This window comes from Hemiscyllium ocellatum, chromosome 2, assembly GCF_020745735.1.
Source record: "Hemiscyllium ocellatum isolate sHemOce1 chromosome 2, sHemOce1.pat.X.cur, whole genome shotgun sequence".
Taxonomy (NCBI): domain Eukaryota; kingdom Metazoa; phylum Chordata; class Chondrichthyes; order Orectolobiformes; family Hemiscylliidae; genus Hemiscyllium; species Hemiscyllium ocellatum.
In genome coordinates this window covers 69,399,059-69,412,368 of record NC_083402.1, presented here as the reverse complement: position 1 = coordinate 69,412,368, position 13,310 = coordinate 69,399,059, and positions in this window count along the sequence as shown.

The following is a 13,310-nucleotide window of genomic DNA, read 5'->3' as shown; positions in this document are numbered from 1 at the left end:
CAAGTTATCCACATACAGGAAAAAATAACTGCAATTGAAAAGAAATTGGTTCACTCTACCATAAAGTGGCTCGAATTGTAAGGATAAAGATTTAATGTCAATGGTCCCATTTTGGATCTCTGGTTCCAACGAACACCTTTGCATAGCCACAGGGGGAGAGCGTATCAGAGGGGGACATGCAGCTGGACTCAGAATTTAAAGCTCCAGGCTAACCCCGAGAATATGGTTCAAATTCCAGTGCTACATCTGGTGGCTTTCAAATTCACTTATTGGCTCTGGAATTGAGAGCTACTTGCGGTGATAGTGTGTGAAGCATTCTATCATCATCGAATCCCTGCAAGTGCTGATAGAGGCCATTCGGCCCATTTAGTCCTCCCCTATCATCCACCCTATCTCCATTACCCTGCGTTTCCTATGGCTAATCCACCTAGCCTGCAATATCCCTGGACACTATGGACAATTTACCATGGCCAACCAATCAAACTTGCACATCTTCGGACTGTGGGAGAGACACAGGGCGAATGTGCAAACTCCGCAGCCACCCAGGGTTGCAATCAAGCCCAGGTCCCTGTGCTGTGAGGTAACAGTGCAAACCACTGATCTCAGGAAGGATGATGGGGATAGCCCTAATGGGGTTGAAAAGGAGTGCATGATAACTTACAAAGAAGTGCTGAAGCTATGCCCAACTTCTTCCAATTTGTAACAAGAACAGTGTCAGGCGGCGTAGTATTGCTGTTAAGGAGAGAAGGTGAATTTAAAATCAGAATTCATGAGATGATTTGTTACCAGGGAAATTAAAGGTGAAGTTTAACACAGCAGGGCTATGAGGTTGAACATTTTAAATGCGTGCTGAAAACTGTATTTTTGAGAAATTCTTTGGATAACTGTGATGATTGCCATCCTTGCATGTGTCGAAATACATCGAGAGTCATAGAGATGAACAGCACGGAATCAGACCCTTGTCTGTGCCGACTAGATATCCCAACCTAATCTAATCCCATTTGCCAGCACTTGGCCCATATCCATCTAAACCCTTCTTATTCATAGATACATCCAGATGCCTTATAAATGTTGCAATTGTAACAGCCTCCACCACTTCCTCTGACAGCTCATTCTATACACACAATACCCTCTATGTGAAAAAGTTGCCCCTAAGGTCATTTTTGTATCTTTCCCCTCTCACCCTAAACCTATGCCCTCTAGTTCTGGCCACCACCACCTGAGGGAAAAGACTTTGTCTATTTAACCTATCCATGACCCTCATGATTTTATAAACCTTTATATGGTCACCCCTCAGTCTCTGACACTCTAGGGAAAACAGCCCCAGCCTGTTCAGCCTCTCCCTGTAGCACAAATCCTCCAACCCTGACAACATCCTTGTAAATCTTTTCTGAACCTTTTCAAGTTTCACAACATCCTTCTGATAGCAAGGCGACCAGAATTGCACGCAATATTCCAACAGTGGCCTAACTAATGTCCTGTACAGCCGAAACATGACCTCCCAACTCCTGTACTCAATACTCTGACCAATAAAGGAAAGCATACCAAATGCCTTCTTCACTATCCTATTTATGTGCAACTATACTTTCAAAGAACTATGAACCTGCACTCCAAGGTCTCTTTGTTCAGCAACACTCCCCAGGACCTTGCCATTAAGTGTATAAGTCTTGCTCTGATTTGCTTTCCCAAAATGCAGCACCTCGCATTTATCCGAATTAAACTCCATCTGCCACTTCTCAGCCCATTGGCCTATCTGGTCAAGATCCTGTTGTAATCTGAGGTATAAATAGTGACCCTAAAATCACCGCATACCAATCCATCTTTCTTTATCATTGGGCCAGGCCTAGATATCAATCATTTATTTATGTGTTTCAAGAATTCCTGTCTTGTCCAGCCTCTAATTCTGCCTTGACCTTTGGACTGATTGCATAAGGTACTGATCTACCCTTGAGACATTTTGCTTGATTCTCATCCATGATTTTCAATTTGACATATTTTCCATACTTCCCAGATCCCTATTGAAAACAATGGCATTTTTCTTTAGAATTTGTGAAAGATCAGTCTGAGAATCTGACAAGAGATTTATTTCAGCCCAGCTGAGCTTGATTTTCTCCAACCATATTCTTCCCAATAAAGCTGGGATGTTTCTTTAGGTAACTTGCAAGGTCAAATCTTCAGACTGACTATATAACTGAACATTTACATTGATATATCTCTTAAAAAGGTACCACATTGGCAGTGTACATATCAGCAATGGCCACTATGTTTAATAACAGCTCCCGTTTTGACTGTAAGTTCGGGCTTTTCTCATGCACTTTTTGCACAGTGTAGATTTTCTTCCTGTTCTTCAGTATCCCTAACTTTATCATATGTTATTTGTGTTTCTTCCTCAAACAAGCTCATTCATATGCCCTTTTTTGTCACAGTTTCTTTATACCAACAATTTGCCTCTGTGTGACACACCAGTGGCAGTTTTGAGTATGTGTTAGTGCTAGTTTTTCAGTTACCATTTTGTGAACTCTCACACTTGAGCTTAGCTGTTGAGCTTCCTAGATTGCTAGTTCTACCAAGACTGCTATTACCATTGCTTTAAGTCTAGGGTTCATTCCCCATCACTCGTCACTTCTGGATTGTTTCACTTCTTAAACCACGTACCAGTTATCTCAGATAAGTTAAATGATGTTGTCTCTAAGTTCAGAAAATTCTGCTAACTTCTTCACAATTGCTATGAACTGGGAGATAGATTTGCCATCCTGCTTGTTGTGTGTGTGGAATCTGAACCTATCAGCAATGGGCTTTTGTGAAAAATGATTCTGTAGGATTCCTACTATTTCTTCATAAATTTTGGGACCCAGCTTCTTTGCCTATACCAAAACCTCAGGAGTTTCTCACACCCACAATACTCAGCAATACAGAGATGACTATATCTGCATCAATGTTGTTAGTTTAAACAAAATAATGGAATGTCTGTGTATGTAAGTTCCACCTCTATTTCCATCACATGCTCCCATGGAGTCAAAATTTCCCATTTATTTTAAGGGAAGGGCCTATGTAGGATTGTGTACCATGAAAATTTTAGCATTACCTCACTTCTGGCCATTTGAAACAAATATTCCTAAGGTTGCTTATTTCTTTTTTGACTCTGCATCCCTAGCTCAAGACATTTCCCCGTGTATATGCTACACATTACTCACTATATTCAGAGTGAAGGATGGTGTGAGCTTCTGTTGCACTGTTCACCTCTTCCTTGGGGCGAATCCTCTCTTACCCCCCTCATTGACTATACCTGCGTCAGTGCAACAAGGGTGTCCTGTGGTTTATCTCCCTCTTTTTCATCTCTGAGATTTCCAGTGAAAACCACAATTTTTATTCAACAAATCAGTACATCAACCTTGGTGGATCTCAAAGCAGTTTTAAAGTCAATGTTGCTAGTTTTCCTGTGTTATGTTTCAGGAAGGACCAGGAGCCTGAAGTGTTTAACAGCAGGAGTTTTATTAAAGGTGGCATTCATTCTGCAGACAGCAAGGTTAGACAAGCCTGTTTCCCATCCTGAATGGCTGATGACAACATCATGATCAGATCTTGAAGAAACAGTCAACCTTACTTGTTATTGAAAATGTCTCCATCACATTTTCAGACAGAGTATTGTATAGTATAGTTATCCAGTGTGTGGAATAGTTATTTTCTCATGTCACCCTTGTTTTGGTTTGTACATCACTTTGAAGTGACAATGGTAAGTGACACCCTGCATAGATTTATAGAATCCCTACAGCACAGAAGCAGGCCATTCAACCCACTGAGTCTACACCGACCCTCTAAAAAGCATCCCAGCAAGACACACCCCATCCCTCCATTTCTCATGGCTAACCCACCTCACCTGTACATCTTTTGTCTGTGGAAGGTGTTACATAGCAGGTCCCTTTTTACTAAAGGCTGTTCCTTTTCTCAAGGATACTGTGTCCTAGGCTTTTTTCAGAGGGGTCATAAACCAGCTCCCATTTCTGATTAGACTGGTTTGGTACAGAGATTTAAGGGTATTGAGAGGCCTTTTTGTTTCTATGTAAACAGATGAGATTTCAGGCCAAAGTGGTCATGTTTTAAAAGCAACCTGTATAATGAAAGGGAGTTGTCAGCTCTCTAGCTGATCTGTTCAGTCCAGAACTAGTTAGGAGTTCTGCCCTTCCAACTTCAACCTGTAAGTATGTGTTCCATGTGTATTGTTTTTAAGCGGGTTTCCTTGTTCAGGGGTTCTTTATTCTGTTCTTTGTGTTTCATTGTGTAATTTTGTGAATAAAGTTTTGTCCAATTGAAAACCTGGTAGTCAACCTAGCTAGCTTACTCCAGTAATTTTCACTGTACACTTAGTGAAACAAATTGCAAAGTTATGGTCTGGGTTGCCCGCTCAACAATGTTTTGAGTGGTCTGGCCTAGTCCATAACAGCAGAAACTGGAGCACCTGAACTGGAGAGAATGTCTGTGTGGAGTTTGCACCATCACTCAACCATGAAGTTGAACACTGTGAGGCAACAGTGCTAATCACTGAGCCACTGTGCTGCCCTGCAGGTAAAGGAAGGTTGAGCAATTGGTCACAAGTGAAATCTTATTACCTATAATCTGTTTCCTGTAGTAGGAAAGCAACTAGCTGGTCCCTCAGTCACTTTGTTTCTGATAACTCTTCAGAGCAATGGTAGCCTGAAGAACAGCAGTTGGAGTAATCAGTCTCCTGACAGCCACAGCAGCAAGAGAGGTGCCCACTGAGCACATCGATAAAAGGTAATACACACGATGACTGAAAGGAGACGGTGAGATTGAATAGAAAACCAAGAGCAGAGGTACGCTGCTGAGGCTGGATAAGGCTCTGGTCAGAATGTATTTGGAATGTTGTGAGCAGTGTTGGGCCCAGAATCTAAGGAAGGATGTGCTAACATTGAAGGGGGTCCAGAGGAAGTTTACAAGAATGATCCTGGGGGAGAAGGGCTTGTCATGTGAGGGGTGTTTGAGGACTTTTCCATATTTTGACCTTAGGAGGTTGTGGGGGCATTGGGGAGATGAATCTCTTTGAAACTTACAGAATACTGAGAAGCCTGGATAGAGATGATATGGAGAAAATGTTTCCATGAGAGGAGTGACTAGGATCCAAGGGCACAGCCTCAGAGTGAATGGATGACCCTTCGAAGCTGAGATGAAGAGGGATTTCTTTGCACATTTGTACATCCTGCATTATGTGAGAAATCCTAGATGCTTCTGACAGTCAAACTCCAGGCTTTGCTGCTTCAACTCTAGTTAGGAGCACTACGGTGCTTTCATGAGGCTGAGAGATTCTTAGATAGTACTTTCCAGGATGTGGATATCCTGCAGCGTGAGGAAGTGCAGGGAGAGAGGGAGAGGGAATGGTGACCAATGTACAGGAGGGAAACTGAGAGGTAATGAGGGAATCCGCTGAATGCACCTCACCCAATTTGTTCTTCAGCCTTGGAAAATGTTGAGTGACAGTTTCTGTATGGAGGTCAGCCAGAGCAAAGGCCATGGCATTGTAGATGGTCCAGTTGTTCTATGTGGGTGATTGGGCGGGGGGATCTGTGGAGAGAGAAGGAGTGTGCGAGGGTAATAGTGGTATTGGACTGGTTAGTGAGGGGGAAATAGGCAGGTCCTTTTGCAGATGGTTTGTCAGCTCAAGAATGTCACATAATGGCTGCAGGACATTCTGAAAGGGGAGGGTGAAAAGCCAAAGTTCACAGTCTATGTTGGCACCAATGATATAGGAACTGAAACTTAACAAGTAGACTTTAGGGAGTTATGTAGGAAATTAAAAAGCAGGACTTCAAAATGTAGTCATCTCAGGATTACTATAGGGTGTTAGGTGTAGTTGTTATAGAAATAGAAGGAAAGGGCATATGAATGCTTGCCAGGAGAGATGGTACAGTAAAACGGGCTTTAGATTCCTGAGGCATTGAGATCATTTCATGGGGAGGTGGGACCTGTGTGAGTTAGACAGGTTACCTCAGAACAGAAACAGGATCAACTTCCTCAAACGGAGTTTGATAATGCTGTTGGTGGAGATGGGGTGGATGGTTTAAATTCGATTAATGGCAAGTTGAGATGCTGAAAGGTAGTTCGGGGGGTGGAGGGGGGGGGAGAAGATAAGATGGAATAAGAAGTTAATCGCTAGAAAGCAAGTTTGGAAACACACTAGATAAGAAAGAAGTGAATTTGGAAAGACTAAATGGAATACATTTTAATGCAAGGAATCGGTGGAATAATATAGATAAGCCAAGGTCACATGAAGATATAAAGTCAGTGATAGTCAACATGGACTTGTTAAGAGAAGGACATGCTTGAAAAAAAACTAAGTGTTTTGAGGTGGTAACCAGGAGTGTTAATGGGGAAGTACATTTGATGTGACTGACAAGGTCCTTCATGGAATGGGACTCTAAGAACACATATGTCCACGTGCTATCCTTTATGCACAGACATGTTAAATCTTCAAAGAAGGATAATAATCTAAGCATTTCATTTCACAAAACCATGCTGACGCTTCCCAATTATCTTCTGTTTTTCTTAGTGTCCCGTTATGACCTCTTTAGAAAATGATTCTAACACTTTCCCCATGGTGATGTCAGGCTAACTCACCTATATTTTCTGCCCCTCCCTTTGCTTCTGAAGAAGGCTACTATCCAGTTTGATAAAACCTTCACTGAATCTAGGGAATTTTGGAGAATGAATAGCAATACTTCTACCTCATTAGCCACCTCTTAAGAACTTAGGATAAAGTCGATCTGGGTCAAAAGACTTGTCTACAGCTCCATCGGATTTCTGCTTACCCTCACACAGTCAGTCATAGACATGCACGGTGCAGAAACAGACCCTTTGGTCCAACTTGTCCATGCCAACCAGATATTCTACATTAAGCTAGTCCCGTTTTCCAGCATTTGGCATGTCTTTCTAAACTTATCCTGTTCATATACCCATTCAGATGCTTTTTAAATGTAATTTTACCAGCCTCCACCACCTCCTCTGGTACTTCATTCCATACACATCACCACCTTCTGCATGAAAAACAAATTGCCCCTTAGGTTCCTTTTAAATCTTTTCCCTCTCATATTAAACCTGTGCCCTCTAGTTTTGGACTCCCCTATCCAGGGGACTATTCACCCTAGGAGAAGGTGAGGACGCAGATGCTAGAGATCAGAGCTGAAAATGTGTTGCTGAAGAAGGGCTCAAGCCCGAAACGTCGATTCTCCTGCTCCTTGGATGCTGCCTGACCTGCTGTGCTTTTCCAGCAACACATTTTCAGGACTATTCACCCTACCCATGATCCTCTTAACTTTATAAATTTCTGTAAGGTCACAGCTCATCCTCCAACACTCCAGGGAAAACAGCACCAGCCTATTCAGCCTCTCTTTATAGCTCAAATCCTTCAACCCTGACAACATCCCTGTCAATCTTTTCTGAACCCTTTCAAGTTTCACATCCTATAGCAGGGAGACGAGAACTGAAAGCAGTATTACAAAACTAGCCTAACCGATGTCCTGTATAGCCACAATATGACCTCCCAACTCCTGTGCTCAATGCACTGACCAATAAAGGCAAACGTACCAGACACCTTCTTCACTATCCTGTCTACCTGTGACTCCACCTTAAAGGAAATATGAACCCACACTCCAAGGTCTGTTTGATCAGCAACATTCCCCAGGACCTTACCATTAAGTATGTAAGTCCTGTTTCCCTCAATTTAATTTCAACATATGAGTTTTGTGTGTTTGTGAAGGGATTTAACAATTAGCTTATAATATTTCTGTGGTTATTGTGATTTATTTGAAAACGGTATGACAGACTTTCTGGAGAGTAAAAGATTTAGCGTTAGATTGGGAAAATTTTATGAGTAAACAGCTGTACAGTTGGCTCCAGTTTAGAAAGTTTGGGATTTTGTTTTATTACTGGAAGAATCCATAACTTGGAATAAAAAAGGTTTTATTTTAAAATTTCATTTTGGGCAGTTTGCTGTTTGCTTAACTAAGCTGAATGCCTAGGCAGGTACTCCTGAGAAAGGGAGAAGGCAGTTTTGAATTGTTGAAAATAGTGTGAAGAGTTTAGTAAAAGTTCCAGAACCGAATAATTTGGTTAAAACCCTGAAGGGATTATTTTCAACATAAGAAATAGGAGCAAGAGTAGACCAATCAACCTCTCAAGCCTGCCTTGCCATTCAACAAGATCTGCTCTGACTCAAGCCTCTACTCTTCTATTTCAGCTCAGCGCAGTCATTAACTCCCTGACATTTCAAAAATCTATCGACTTCTTCTTTAAGTACTTTGTAATTTAGCCTCCATAACCTTCTGTTGTAGAGCATTCCTGACATTCACCACCCTCTGGGAGAGGTACGACAAACGGTGAGTCCTCCTTTAGAATGTTTTATACAGTAGGAATATATTTATTTTGAGTATACCAAAATATCCATTTAAATATCTGCCACTGTCTCTTTATTCTATTCCCTAGCCTAGTGCACTAGTTCACCAGAGCTTTCATGCCTACATAGTTGCCCTCACTCAAGTTTAAAATACTAGTCTTAGATCCAGCCTTCTTCCTTTCAAATTGGATGTAAAATTCAATCATATTGTGGTATTTAATGAGATAGCAGTTTAATTAAGTTAAGGTATAAAAGAATAGTAAACGAGAAGATCTGAAGCTCAGTAAATCCATTAACCTCCCTGAAGTAATCAATGGGCAGAAATATCCTGCCCAGTCAGGTTGTGCCTGATCAGATGTTTAAGTGGAGAGCATGAGCTCGGAATGAAGGGAGTGGGGAACTATTTTAACAGTGTTAAAATTAAAATTCATGATGGTCTTTAAATAAGTAGTTATAAGTAATTATGCTCAATTTCTTCCATATTATATAACAACAGCTTGTATAAGCATATCATTAATTGTTATATAGAGCAAAGAGATAGGAAAAATTAGCATCTGTGGAGCAAAATCAGAGTTAATGTTTCGAGTCAAGTGATCCTTCCTCAGGACTGATCTACAGCATCTGTAGTTTGTTTTTGTTTAGGAAAAATTAGAATCCAGACAAGATGGTTGAATTATCTATGGAGAGTAACAGACTCAAGGTTACAATAACAGGAACTTATACGAAGCTGGGAACCATAAGTGTGTTTTGAAAACTCTGTACTTTGAGAAATTCAAGAAGTTGAGACATTTGAGATTTTGATCTTTTTTATATATGCTCAAATAAAATCTTTGTTTTCTTGAAAAACATAGTTTGTTGTGGTTCTGTTTGCCGAGCTGGGAGTTTTTGTTGCAAACGTTTCGTCCCCTTTCTAGGTGACATCCTCAGTGCTTGGGAGCCTCCCGTGAAGCGCTTCTGTGCTGATTCCTCCGGCATTTATAGTGGTGTGTCTCTGCCGCATCTGGTTGTCAGTTGCTGTTCGCTGCAGTGGCCGGTATATTGGGTCTAGGTCGATGTGTTTGTTGATAGAAGTTGTGGATGAGTGCAATGCCTCTAGGAATTCCCTGGCTGTTCTCTTTTTGTCTTGCCCTATAATAGTGGTATTGTCCCAATCAAATTCATGTTGTTTGTCATCTGAGTGTGTGGCTACTAAGGATAGCTGGTCGTGTCGTTTCGTGGCTAATTGGTGTTCATGGATACGGATCGTTAGCTGTCTTCCTGTTTGTCCTATGTAGTGTTTTGTGCAGTCCTTGCATGGGATTTTGTACACTACGTTGGTTTTGTACACTACGTTGGACTGCACAAAACACTACATAGGACAAACAGGAAGACAGCTAATGATCCGTATCCATGAACACCAATTAGCCACGAAACGACACGACCAGCTATCCTTAGTAGCCACACACTCAGATAGCAAAACCAACGTAGTGTACAAAATGGGATCTGGCCCACTGTAAACCCAGAATCACACAATTTATTTGCCTCTCAATGATCTACCAAGTAATTCTGTTCAAGAGTAATTAGTGATGGACAACAAAGTCTGCAAGTCATGCATATTGCCCATGTAAAGATTTTTTTAAAAACACAGCTGAACATGTGCATGGGACAAGGGGGATAAGGAGGGTAAATTTAAATTTATTGTGTTTCCTTTCTTAATTCCATGAGAGACTGTTATTGCTTGATTAACCTTTTCCTTTCTTACTCCCATTTCTATCTGGAGGAAGGTGGAAGGATGTTTCCCATACTTCAGATGTTTGGATTCTAATTTTTGAAACAAACCACACCAAAATCCTTTAACAGGTGAAATCAAAGATAGTACTTATTACCAAAAGATTCAAAATGCAGTACTTTTTTCTCCCCCTGTGAAGTGTAGGCTTCTTGCACAACTTGGAGATAGATGAAGTGTCTGAGGCAGCTCAGCCTGGAGTCTTGCTCTCCCTTTGGAGGTCAAACAGAATCTGCCTTAGAATCCCAGAATTGAATATCCAAGGAATTCAACCAACTCAGTCGGTGATAAAATGAACATTTCAGTTGCTGATGTCCAATTTTGGTGAGCTAATTGGAAGGTTAAGTTAATATTGCAGATTTACCTCCCTCAGAGTTTTGCAACTTTAAGAAGTAACTGTACTACAAGATTGCAAATATATAATCAGAAATACTGACCTCTGGGAAACTCCACTACAAACCTCCCTGCAGCCTGAAAATGATCTCGTGCTTACTGCTGTTTTTAATCACTCAGCCAGTTTTATTTCTTTTTGTTACTGTCCCCTTTATTTCATGGCCTTGAACTTTCTTTATGTCTGATGTGTGACACTATCAACCACCATCTGGAAGTCCATGGCAACCACAAAGGTGTTACCCTTATTGAGTCTGTTACCTCTTCACGAAACTCCAGTAATTTGATCAAGCATGATTTCCCCTTTAGAAATCTAAACTTATCCTTACAAATTCTCTTGAACAAGATGTAATATTTGCAATTTTTCAGACTTCTGGAACTTCCTGAGTCTAGAAAAAAACTGAAAGGTTATGGCCAGTCTTCATTCTCAGTTCCTTCATAATTCTTGGATGCATCTCATGTGGTCCCAGTGCCTTGTCAACTTTAAGTATCAACAGTTACCAACACTACTGTTTTATCAATTTTGAATCCTCAGAGTGACAAAGTTTCCTTCTGAATAGTATCTCCTTCTTTGGAGAAGACAGATGCAAAGTAATCATTTAACATTTCAACCATGTCTACTGCCTTAATGAATCAATCCCCTTGTCTCTAATGAGCCTTAAATCTCCTTTTACCACTCTTTTACTGTGTATATTCTGATAGAAGTCTTTGTGACTCTCCTTTATGTTGGTTGTTAGTCTTCTCAATTCATCTTTGCTTCTCTATTTGCTTTTTCACTTGGCCGCTAAACCTTCTATATTCCTCTTGGTTCTCAATGGAATTTTCTACCAGACCCCTAGTGCAAGCACACATTTTTCATTATCTTAATTTCTACCTCCTTTGTCACCCCGGGAGTTCTGCATTTCTTTATCTTAACTTCACCAGTTGAGGCAATATATCTCAACTATAGCCAAACTATCTCCTCTTTGAATGTCACCCATTGTTCAGTTACAATTCAGCCTCCTAACCTGTCATTCCAATTAACTCTGCCTAGTTCTGCCCTTGCCTCATTGAAGTCAGTTCCTTGCTAATTGTATTTTCTTACTGTGGATGAATGCTTGTCATTCTCCATCATCATTCTGAACTTTATAATACAATGATCATTGTCTTCACAATGTTCCCTCACTGAAACCTGACCCATTTGAACAATTTATTTCCAACAACCAGGTTCAACAACGTATCCTTTTTTTTGGACTGACACATACTGCTGTAGGAAACTTCTCTGCATGCAGTCCAGAGATACTTTCCCCTTACTGCCACTTACAATTCCAATCCCCCAGTCTATATCTGTAATCAAAGTCCCCAACTCTGTAAAATTGGCATCTCCGTAACTTCCCTGAAGTTACGGTGGCACAGTGGCACGGTGGCACAGTGGTTAGCACTGCTGCCTCACAGCTCCAGCGACCTGGGTTCAATTCCCGACTCAGGCAACTGACTGTGTGGAGTTTGCACATTCTCCCCGTGTCTGCGTGGGTTTCCTCCGGGTGCTCCGGTTTCCTCCCACAGTCCAAAGATGTGCAGGTCAGGTGGGTTGGCCAAGCTAAATTGTCTGTAGTGTTAGGTAAAGGGGGGTAAATGTAGGGGAATGGGTGGGTTGCGCTTCGGCGGGTCGGTGTGGACTGGTTGGGCCGAAGGGCCTGTTTCCACACTGTAAGTAATCTAATCTAATCTACATCTTTTCCATTAGTTGGTAGCCTGTAGACTACACCTAACAATGTAATTACATATTTTTGTTCCTTAGTTTCAGTCAAATTACTTTTGTTGTTGAACCCTTCAAGACAGCCTCTTTCGCCAGAAATGAATTCCTTAACCAATATTGCCACCTGTCCCCTTTCTATCTTTACCAAATACCTTGTATCCAGGAATATTTAACAGTTAGTCCTGTCCTTCCTTGAGCCAGGTCTTCATTTTCATCATAATATGATATTTCCAGGTTACAATCTGTTTCTGCAACTCCACATTTCCTTCTCTGCACATATTCACATACATGCACAGCAATTCTGATTTAGATTTAATTTCTTTCTTTCTTATTTCGATTTCACCTATTCATTTGCTATTCTCTATGCTAGTGCCAGCTGTATGCCTGAGTATTTTGCAAACATTAGGATTTCCCATTACTATTCTCTCTAGTTCTCACACCTCTTTCAATTTAATGTAAGCCCTCCCAACAGCACGAGCAAAACATTCTGGAAGGAACTCAGTCACAGCTCTGTTTCGGTGCACCTCATCCACCGTGTACAGGGACCATCTTTCCCAGAGCCGATCCCAGTGTCCCAGGAATCGAAGACTCTCCCTCCTGCACCATCTTTCTAGCTAGACATTCATCTAGCTTATCCTCCTATTTTTGTGCTCACAGATGGCATGGGAGTAATCTGAAAAATACGACAGTTGAGATACTGCTGGCTAATTTTCTACTTCCCTCCCTAAATTCTGATTCAGCACTACATCTCACTTCCTGTCCAAGTCATTGGTACCAACATGGAGCACAGCATCTGGCTATTCACCCTCCCCCAGAAGAATGTCTTGCAGCCAAGCTGTGATACCATTGACACTGGCACCAGGGAGGTAACATACTATCCTGGAGTCACATCTACAGTCAGAGAAATGCCTGTCTGTTTCCCTAATGAATCCCCTAATTCTAACTTTCTTCCTTTGTTCTTACCCCCCCCCCCACCTCTACTGCTTGCTTTGTTTCTTACCTGTAGTCCTTTG